We start from the raw sequence: 11,707 nt of genomic DNA, 5'->3' as shown, positions 1-11,707 counted from the left end.
AGGAGCCTGATTTAGCTCCTATGAGAGAATGAGTGATGAATCAAGCCCAGGGTGGGGCCAGATTTAACAAAATCTTTGCAAAAACTAAGAAATAAGTGATGTTGGCCAACAATACCCCATATTATCAATTGAAAATAACACCAGAAGAATGATCTGCTGGCCTTTGTACATGAATATTATGGAAGTTCATAATTATTTCTATTTCCTCATGCAGCTAAGTGACAGATGTGGAGCTGACAGTAAAATTGCCTTCAATTTCATTGCTTGGCAGTCAATGTATGTCAGTAGATACAGCTACAGTGAACTGGGTCACTACTTGTTATAGTTGCTGATGTCTACCATCGGGTAAAGGAAGAAGTACTGTCAGGGGAAGGAGACCTTACCATGTACAATTAATATTCTGTCGCAACACGCAATGTGCCTAAGGATATTTGCTACTCTACACCTATTGACAAACTTTCTTTCATCAACTTAGTGTAGTGTTATCAGTAGTTTATATATAAACTAACTAGGGATTTATTGAATGGCCTGGCCTTTATGTTTGTTGTGAGCTGACCCATGATGCTAATTAATCTAATAAAACACATACCTGACCACTGCTGAAAAACCAGAATATCAAAGACTTATTGTAAAAAGTATTAGATATCAGGCAGTTTATTTTGCATAACATTAAATTGCATGATGATTCTTATTTGCATTCTGGTACTTTTTTATACCCACTAAACCTCACTGCGAAAGTCTTAGATTGATTGGTCAGCATTGCCTGAGAGAGGATTTGGTGCTTGTACCACTTATGCTGGGTTCGTAGATTGACCAAATCCAATGTACCATACATTGGTTCCTTTTTCAGGATCACATTATATCCAGAGTGTTGGATGAACAATTTTTAAATAAATGATGACAAATACATTTAACTGGAATGTGTACTTAATAGAGCTCATAAGAAAAACTTTGAATTTCTACAAACAATGCTAAAAAATTGACTATTTTTTGCATTTTTGACCACCTTTATTAGAGGAGGAATTCCTCTCATTGCACCTCCTTTAATTACAAACATGCGCCTTACAAATGGTAAGGTTCCAGTCACTTTGTGTGTGTAAGAGTACTGATGGAGCTTAACTTCTGACTGAAATAATAATTTTTACATGACAACGCTGCTTAACCTGGGGTAGTGCAGTCAAGAAAGTGTCATTTTAATTTTCTCTGCAGAATATAGTGATGTGTTGCATCTGACTTCCCCAAAACACTGGAAAAGAATTATAGGTAGGTTACATTCATCATATTAAGACACAGCAGGAAACACTGTCGTGATCTTCTTACTGAACTGCTTGGCTTGTACATGACAGCTGAGCATTTGAGTAATTGGATTTGTCTATACAGCTCAAACAGAATGCTACTCTTTGCTTATCTGAACTGTTAATTTTTGCCAAATTTAGACCTTATCACAGAAATTCCTGTTTTGTTTCTTCACATCTCAGGCTTTAAAACCTATTGCAAATATACTGTATTCATGCACACTGCACTTTATGCTTATTGTTAAAAAGCTGAAGGAAATGTGCTTCAAATATTTATGTAAATTTATTAATTGCATTTTATATCCCTTACCTATAACACTTGTATTTTTTTGCTATTTTAATTGATGGAATTTTCCTACATACTGAATGAACCCAGCTTCCAATCAGACAAACCAGTAGAATGCATTAAAAGATGCAGCCATGTGGTTGATATCATTGCTAATGTGAGGAAAGATGCATGTCCAGGACATGTTTACACTGTGAATTGCAGCACATTGCACACAGCAAATAACTCTCTGGAGTTTGAAGTGTGAGGCAGCGTAGACATGCCCTTACTCTGTGGTATTTAGCTTTCTTCCCTATGGACCTGACATAAAGGTTTTGAACTTTACCTTTAAAGGTTTGTATTCAGAGGGGAAGAGAGAAAACTCTGATTTGAAATAAGGACAATAAATCTTAGAGCAAAATAATATAAGGGATTTCACCTTTAGCTGTACTAAAATTCCAGCAATAGTATTTCACAGAAGTTCAGTAATCCTTTGATTACTCAAAATGAGATGATGACTGAGTGTAATAAGATGCTGGAAAGGAACTTGAAGACTATTTATTAACCCAACTATTTTAAAGAGAACTTTGACCAAACTACATTCTGGCATTTAAAGAAAATGAACTATTAATATATCCAAATCAAACAACTGACAAACATGTTAAGAGTATGGATTTCTCTTGGGTTTTTTTTTGTTCATTATTAGATCATATTAAGGCTCAGTTGTGCAAATTCTTAAGCACATGCTTAACTTCTCTTAGGTGAGAATAGTCCTATAAGAATATATTGATATAAAGTATTTCCTTTAAAATAAACTTTTTTCTTTCTTACATTTCAGAAAACAATCAACCAACCAAAGCAACCACCCTAACAAAAAGCCCAGTGGGAAAGCAAGCAGCTTTTGGTGCTTTAACTGAAACACTACAAGCACCAATTTCAAACTGATCCATAAAATATAATGTTCAAACCTAACTCCAAATTATTTTCTAGTAAGTTGACTTTGTGGGGAAATCTGCCTTGAATGACTAGTCCCAGGAGACAAAATTGCTCTTTTTATTTTTAAGATTTTTGCCAAGAAAAGTTGGTGTACTGGATTTGCTAAGCAAACAAATGCATTTGCCCTGAACGGTTTATAGAGCTTGAGAAAATTCAGTAATGGTTGTAATGGGTTCCTTAGGCATGTGTTTGACAGGTATAAGAAACTAGCAACTACTGAACATTTCCCACACTTGACATCATCTGTTAACGGCAGTTTCCTGAAGCTTAGCTGCTGAAAAGCCATCCACTGTAGGCAATATGAAATTCAACAATTCCTGATTAGAAACCTAAATGAAGCCTTTAATACTAAAGCCTGATTTAGCTTAGCTATTATTGGATGCTGCATCTTGCTCTGACAAAATTTCATTTTGCAGTTTAGTCTCAAATGTGGGCAACCAGTTTCAAAAGTAGCGAATTTAATGCTCCTGAAAGATGCTGACTTGACAGCCTGGAGGTCAAAAGGCCAAATTCTGCTTAGTTACATCAGTGTATATTGAGAGTAGCTCCATTGACAGTGGTATAACTGTGAAGAGTTTGGCCCTCAACGATCTTGCATAGCCACAGAATAGATGCAGCATAGACAGTTTTCCCCCAACTGCCTGCATGGTAGGTGTTTAATTGGTTAATGTTAAGTCTCCTATAGCTAGAAGTAGCGCTGACTCTATTGATTCCAGGTTCTCTTCAATAAAGCACTTTTGCTAAAACCACATTGGTCTCTTCTTGCACCTTGCTTCTGCTTGCAACCCAATATGCATCAGCCTGGTTTTGGGAAACCATTTCAATGGATGAGAAAGTTGTTAGTGAAATAGGCAGGAAAAAAGATGACAGATGACGATTCTGGGTTAAATAGTGTCCCGTGGAAGTGGGGTCCAGCTTTCTTAAGTCAACAGGGAAGTCTCTTGGCAATTGCAGGAGTTAATTGGAAACATGCAATTAGTGGGGGTGGGTTCACAAGGCATAATTTTGGGATGGTCTTTCTTTACTTTTACCAACGCTTTCTGGAGTAGCAGGAAAAGGGAAATGGATCATTATCACAGCTTATTGCTCCAAAAATGCAGCCAAGATCTGATGTTACCACTCACCTCAAGTATTCCTCAGGAGTTCAGGATGTTGACAGAGGGAGGGCACTATATTAGGCAGTGTTCAAATTTTTGCCTAGGCTCTACACATTCACATTTGGGATCAATCCTCAGCTTCCACTTGGTCATATTTCACCAACCTTTGCAACATCTGCTCTCATTTCATTTAGAGTACACGAGTGTTTTCATTTGAAGTCAGTGTCTGGAGGGACTTGTATTGAAGGAACCAGGTTCTTCAAGATCATGGGCATTTCCTGCACTTTTGTTGTTCAGCTTTCATGGTGGTATTTTGGAGTGAAGGATTTTCAGAGGCAAAGTTCTTTCTAAATTTCTGTCTCTTGGGTAGTAGAACATGCTTATGTGATGAATAACTTGGATCATGAGCCTATTTTTGAGGCAAATGGGTATTGTGATTGGGGATGCTCCTAATGGACAGTGCAGAAGGATGGAATCTATTAGTATCAAACCCCCATATGTACCAGAACACCTCTAAATTTTGGGGAGATTTGGATCTGAATCCCAACTTTGCTGCCTGGACCCATCTTTATCCCTATTGCAGTCTTGCATGGCAATTTCATAAAGAATTTCAGAGTCTTGTGCTTTAGAAGGATAACAAGCATATCTAGCTCTCAACTTCCCTGGAGATGAAAGGTGTTGTGTGGTGGTTTTTGAAAAATAATCTCTGGACTCACAGAAGCTTCCTGCACCTTCTTTTGTTCTTGACAAACTATTGGCTACCACCTGCCTTGTTCCCAAATCATGCTGAGCGCTTAGAGACTTTGTACTCTGCATAGCATCCAAGCTTTATGGGCAGATTAGTCCTCCACTCACATATATGCGTTCCCCATTTTGGTCAGGTTAAATGTTATGTGATAGAACCTGTGTTTGAGCATTCTGTATTACTTCAGTGGGATGGTAGCATCAGTAAAGTTTAAGGTTGTAACAGGTCTCCATTTTAACAGGAGCTGAAAAAGGTCTATAAAAAGTCTGTGCCTAGAATTAGAGGATCAGTTTAAATTTCTGTTATACTTCATGAACTACTTGTGTTTTCTATGGGAGTTCACATTGGGGTGGGGGAACAAGGTTAATTATCACTGGTTTTAAAAATGCCATAAAAAGATGTGTGTGAAATTAAATGTACTTCAAACTCTCGTGTACTAACAGATTGACACATCTGTTGCTTAGTCCATTCATTTGGAGAGTTATTCTGTCCTAACATTGCTGAGATCACCATTAAAGTTTTTCATGATAGAGCAAGTTGGATGAGATGAAGTAAATGTTCCTTTCAAGTATGTGTTGGAGATGTAATTGAATAATTTTGAAGAGCATATCAACAGTGTTGTAGTTGATGTGAAAGTGGCAAGGAATGCTGAAGGCTTTTCCTTTAACTTGTAATTTCCATTATTTAAAGTATTTGGGTAGATGAGACTGATCCTGATCACTGGTCACTGTCATTAAACATAGCAGGCTGTTAATATCTTGAGAGCTGTCCACAAGTTCTAACTTGTTTGTGCTTAGGAAAACCTCTGACAAATATTAACTATACTTCAGTTAGTGAAAGCTTGCTTCCCAATTGTTCTCCTTTTTCCTTGAATCTAGTAAGCACTTCTGGATACGCTGTAATAACGCATAGTGTAGCTACAGAACAGTTTGTGACTAGTTCTGAGGCAATAATGAGATTATCTACATAAATATGCTTTTTTCATGGCTTGAGAATATTGACGAATAACTGATTTCAATACTATGATAAATGTTTGGGAGACTGATAAATAAGCTAAACCCCATTATTTGCAACTGGTACAATACTCTTTGGAAAAAGAAGAGTAGCAATTTTTTTGTAGTTTGGATGCATTGAATAATCAGACTTTCTGAGGTCCTGTTTTTGCAAGGGTATATCCTGTGTAAAGATGGCATTTAAAGATCTTTAGGTTGGCTCAAGGAGTTACCACTAGAGCTGGTTAATATGATCACATGTTAAGACTGTAGTTAAGATTGCCTAAGCATTTATTCCAATGTGGAATGAAAACAAATGTCAGAACTTCAACAGTTGCTGTGAAATAGAATTATTGTTCTCTAGTTAGCTCCAGTTATAACTAGGAATAATTAGATGACAATGAATGGGAAAATTATGTTTAATGTCAGGGAAAAACACATTTCCAATAAGGTGTACTAAGATCTAGAATATTCTAGACACTTCAGGGAAACTACCGTAGTGTTCACTTCTGCATTTTAGGGAATGAACTGTATTACCTAATATGGTCGGTCTCCTCTCTTTTATATATGAGTATGTGATTCTGTAAAGCTTTTGACATGGGCCAGTAAAGCAAGAGATCATAATATGAGTTAGTGGTTTGAGATCTTAAACTGATCAGTAACCTGCAGTGGATATGGGGCCAAAAACATAGAGCTTATCTAACGCCTGATCTGAGACACCTGGGATGCCCAGATTTCTTCCTCTTTCCTTCCTTAATAGGGGTGGTAACAATTGCCATTGGTAAAATTGTTCAAATATTTCTATTCCTCCGCATTTAGTGGCGAAAATTTCCTATGGTTGGTCTCTGTCCAGGATCTTGAAAATGTATATATTTAATAGGCCTGCACCCTAAATGTCTGGGGAATAATAGTTCAAAGATGCCAGGGAAACAGAAGTTTTAGATTTTTGAAATTCAGTAAAATTTGAACTGTGAGCTGGGTTTTTTGGTTTGTGCTTGGCCTGGGCCAGCCCACAACATTTTAGCACCTGAGGCAGGGAGCTCAAATGATGCCCCCTTGCTTGGGCCAAAACTTTGAAAGGTCTCAACTCTGCCTTCTTCCTGTTCTACTCCTCTCATGGTACTCCTCTGCTACCTACCCCAATAAAGGAGAACTAACAACTTAAAATGCCTGTTCAAAAAATTTTAAGTAGCACTTAACTTTCAAATGCCTGAACAGCAAGTGTAACTTTACTTGTCTGCATAGTAAACACTGGCACTTTTATCTGTTTGAATAATCAAAGTGGTGCTTTCAATGCTTTCTTGGTTGCAAAGATTTGAACTACTTCCTAACGGTCCACAGTCTGGGCCAGCTCATGCTCTATTGAGATGGTTGCAAGGCTGACCAGCCTCTCCTGTGTCATTGTGGAGCGTAGATGTGTTTTTATTAACTTCAGCGTGGAGAAACCGCGTTCTCCACTGACAACTGTTACAGGAAGTGTTAGAAGTGTGCACAGACCAACAAAAGCATTTGGAAAGAGCGTGGTCATCTTATTTGTGCACATACATTCCAGAACAGCCTTTGGAGTTGATCCTGCTGAAATGTATCTTGAAAGGGCTTTCAGTTCATCACCTAAATCGCTCACATCAATATCGCACATGTCATCATGTGTCAACACTTTTTCTCTAGTGTCCTGCATTGCAGGTGTAGGTCTTCTTCAGGTATTGAGTGGAGTTTTGGAATATCATACAACATCTCAAATACACTGCTGTGTTCCTTGACCTGTTTGAAACGGTTCTTCAACTGACTGTATTGCACAATCTAGCACCTGGTTAAATAATTCAACTTTGAATTGTTGTTGTTTGGGGTATCTTATCGGATTATCCCGTGCCTCGTAATCAAAATGTCTTCTTCCATGACTCTTGAATTGGTGGGAAAATAGCTTTAGTGTGAAGTTCCTCTGCTAACTTCTGTGCACTCTTCAGAATGCTTTGAAATCCCTCATCTGACTGGTAAGACTGTAGGTATGACTTTGCTTTGTCCAGTTGTTCCACTGCTCCAGATATCTCAAGGTCAACACCTGGGAGTCTCTTGCTTACAACATTTACTTCAAACAGAGTGTCATGCCACAACACTAAGGCACACAGAAATTTGAAGTTATGTATGTTTCTGGTGATTCCATTTCCCTCTGCCACTGTTCTCCCACAAACAGTTCCTGTCATAGCAGCATCCTCCATAATGGCAATTATGGCATCATTATCTTCCCAGTTTGTGTGTTAGGCTTTATCGCCTCCACTCAACTTTCCCATCATGTAGCACTCAGTGGTTTCAGTGTCAGAGAGGATGTTCCCAGATGTTGCTTCAAAATTTGCCATTGATGCAGAGAAAAATGCATAGATGCTTTGAATTACATTAAAAAATTCAGCAGCCTCACTAGAAGCTGATCCTGAGTCACTGATCACCAAGTCCACTGACCACCATTTTGCCAGTAAAGAGACTCTGATGCAATCTTCTCTTGATGCTGATCATCTATGGTGGCCTTTAACCTTAGTCTCATCTCAAGCTCTTTCCACCTATGGAATGCTCTCTGGTGATTTGCTGCCTTCTCATGGCATGCCAGATTTCTAGCCAGATTTTTCCAGTCCTTTGTTCCTGTAGAAACCAATATGGCTGGAACATTAGACTGGAAGAGTTTGCAACAAAAACAGTATTCAGAGTTCTGGGTTTTTGAGTACATAAGCCATAGCCTTTTGAGTACATAAGCCAATCCACTCTGTCACCATTGGGGATTTCACGCCAGTAAGGTGGTGGATGGAAACTTCTATTTTCATTGTCTTTGAGGAACATGAAGTTTTTTTCACTTGCTGTGGCCCAAGCAGTAGCCTGAGGGACTGCCTTGTACTGCATAAGTGGGTCCACAGTCCTGGATCATCTAGACTTAAGGAACTAAACTCAGCAGCAGCTGAGCACTCTTCTGATCTACGCTTTTCTTCAGGAATGTGCATGGTTACATCCATTTTGAGATGGAGATATGGATGCTGCAGTAGCTGTCAGGTCACCTGCACTCTAACTGGAAGATCAGGCATCTTCTCACCACTCACATCCTCACTGGGGCTGGAAGGCATTTGTGTCTCTGTATCTTAGGAGAGCTCCTTCCTGCTTAGATAGAAAAGCTTCCTTTGCTTGCTTTCTTTTTCTGAATGCTGCCCCAGAGGGGTGTGTTCTTCTTTCACTCATGACTGCTGTTCTGTGCCAGCTATAGTGGCTCTCAACGCTCAATAGAAGGGGACAAATAAGCAGGCTGGTAGCAGGGCCTGAGTGAGAGAAGATATCAGCGTCTTAAGGGCTAACTGGCTCCTACTACTTCAGTTGACTGCCTGTTCGCCTCAACTGGGTTCAGGGAAGCTGCAGGAAACAGGAAGCTACCTGAGAAGCTGGTGTTAATCAGCCCAGACTCCTGGGGATGCTAGAGAGGTACATAAGAGGTTCCTCCTCCTCTCTCTCCCTGCAACTGCTGCTTTCTGTTATTCCCTCACCTTTTCTCCTACCTGCCTGTTATGTCTCTTGTGCCCTCCTTCCTCCAGCACAGCACTCCACCATCTCTGTGCATCTAGAGCAGAGAGAATACATATGCACCAGCAGCAGACACAATTTTCCACACTCTGGGGCCTAGTGGCACCCCTCCACAGTCTGACACCTGAAGCAGCCGTCTCAGTTCACCTCATGGTAACGCCAGTCCTGTGCTTAGCTCATAAAGTTCACAGCTAAGTGGGAACGGAAGTGCTACTGTAGCACATACTTAAAAATTATTACACTTGAAGGTGTACATGGGCTGAAGAAAGGTGCTTCATAAAGAAAAATCTCTATCACAGAATGTCTGTTACTGTACTAGCCAATGTGAGATGTTTGGGTGTGTTTTAGATATCCAAACAGTATTTTCAGTATTAAGTGGATTCTCTGATTGTTCAGTAGGATGGGTTGTGGAAGCCACTTTTTACAGGAAAACTGAGATTTCTACATTTTCTTCACATCTCAATGATCTTTAATTCTTAGGGCAGATTATCAGCTGAAGTAAATTGGCATAGCTCCATTTTCTTTAATAGAAATACGCGATTTTAAAACAGCTAAGAATCCAGCCCTTGATTCATTTAGTTCTGGCAACTTGATTCATTTCCCTTGCAAAATTGGAAATTATCTTACACTGATGTCTTGTTAACAAAAAAACAAATAAAAAACCCTCCTCCCTTTCCCCCTCCCTCTTCCCCCCTGCTGCATAAGAGGCCAGCTTTTAAAGACCTCGCTCTCTTAATGTACCATATTGTGATCTTGTTCTCTAACAATGATTTTGTGTGACTGGGGAGCTGGATGCTACTTCTTGCTCCTCTTCATTTTTGGTTTATACTCTTCATGATTATCAGGGACTCTGCATCCAGTGCATATAACTTCACGGTGTTTATCCCACTTCCAACTTCTTTAGCTGCTGAGCTAATTGTCCTTCTATTTTCATATGAGCCTTTCTTAAATACCCTAACATGAAGAATGAATTAGCACTGTAAAAAGATGTGGTCAGGAGTTTTGTGACCAAGTGTGACATTATCTGATTAAAATATGACCATATAGATCATTGTTGCAACCGCTGTTATATATTTGCAGCAAATCTTGTACAAAGGTTGTCAAGTGAGGTGTCTATGAAAAGGTTATAATTTGCTGGTTATGATTATGCAATCTATATGCATGTATCATTTTTGTATTTGAAGTTATAAGTATTGGCTCTATACCTGGATTTCAACTGTTGGCTCCTGGGGTAACGCCCACAAGATATCTAACCAGCACGTTTTGGAGGGACTGTTCAAATTAAGTGGTTCATCAACAAACACTTGGTTGACAATGGACCATGGGAGATGCCCATCTACACTGAGTGGACTGCCATGTTAACGAGCTGTCTGGAGTATAGCTAATGGCTTCCTGCAATGACTGAGGGAAATTGGGCATGAATGTGTGACTCCAAACTCCATCTTGTTGCTGTAATTTTTCCACAGTAAGCACAATGGGATGTGCCACAGTAAGCACAATGGGATGCGAAAGCTATAAAAGGCCCTGGAAACACCTCCACTTTGTCTTCAATCCTGCTTCTGATCTGTGGAGGAACTTTGCTACAAATGGTAGCTTTGAACAAAGGACTGAATGACCCATCCAAGCTGTGGATGTATTCCAGAGACTTGACTTAAGCCAGAAGTTTATTTCATCACTGCTATAAACCTGAACCAAGAACTTTTTCATTACTGTGTGTAATTGATTCCTTTAACCACTTCTTTCTCTTTCTTTCTCTTTTTTTTTCTTTTTCTCTTATAAACCTTTAGATTTTAGATACTAAAGGATTGGCATCAGCATGATTTTTTTGGGGGGGGTAAGATCTAAGTTTTTTATATATTTACCTGGGTGTGTGGCTGGCCCTTTGGGATCAGAAGAACCTGCTGTTTGATGCGCTGGTTGTAAAGAACCACTCACCTCTGAGTCCAGTGTTTTTTTTGGTGGTGATTCAAGAACTGGGATGCCTAAGGAAACTGCCTTTGTTTTGTTTTAGCCAGTGTGGTGAAACAGGAGTTTACTTTTGTGGCTGGTTTGGTTTATCTTCTAAAAGAATAACCACCAGTTTTGGGTTGTTTGCCCTATTTCTCAGCAGTTCGTCCTGAATTTGGCATCCACAGCTGTGACCCACTAAGACATGGTAACACCAAGAATTCTGCATCTATAGCTCTAGTCATGGAAGTCCTCACCCTGATGACTTATCCGTTGCATGGTGGCTAGTTTGGGACTTTAGTGTGGGACAGCTCCTCACTGGGAGAGAACCTAGTGACAGAGAGACTTTGGATATTTCCTGGGTCTGTATTGTTCACATTATGTACACATCCTTAACAAAATAGGGCAAACAGCAAAGCTTCACCTTCAGGGCTTCTGCTAGAACAGCTTGTCCCAACTCTTCACTTCATCTCATTAGTGTGACTCTGCCTATTGTGCACACTATAGGCCCTGTGTCCAGGCCTGAAGCCAAACCCTTGTACTCCAAATCCACACCTCCATGGCCACATGATCTCCTGCATATAGAATCTCTATAGCATGGAGGGTGCTGGTATGGGATTCTTATCCAGCTTGAAGGGGGGTTAAACACAACCTTAGCCATTTGATTGGGTTCAATAATCCGTTTATGTCAAATACTGTAGATCTGGTCAGGGATCTTCATGTAACCTGTCTGGGGGGAGATGTAACATGAGGCCTAGGAGTTCAAAGGGCTATATGGAATATGTGCCAGACAAGAATAGACTTTGGGGACAATAAGT

This window comes from Caretta caretta, chromosome 5 (genome assembly GCF_965140235.1).
Source record: "Caretta caretta isolate rCarCar2 chromosome 5, rCarCar1.hap1, whole genome shotgun sequence".
NCBI classification, from domain to species: Eukaryota; Metazoa; Chordata; order Testudines; family Cheloniidae; genus Caretta; species Caretta caretta.
The sequence above is the reverse complement of the archived record's forward strand: the minus strand, read 5'-3'. Positions refer to the sequence as shown.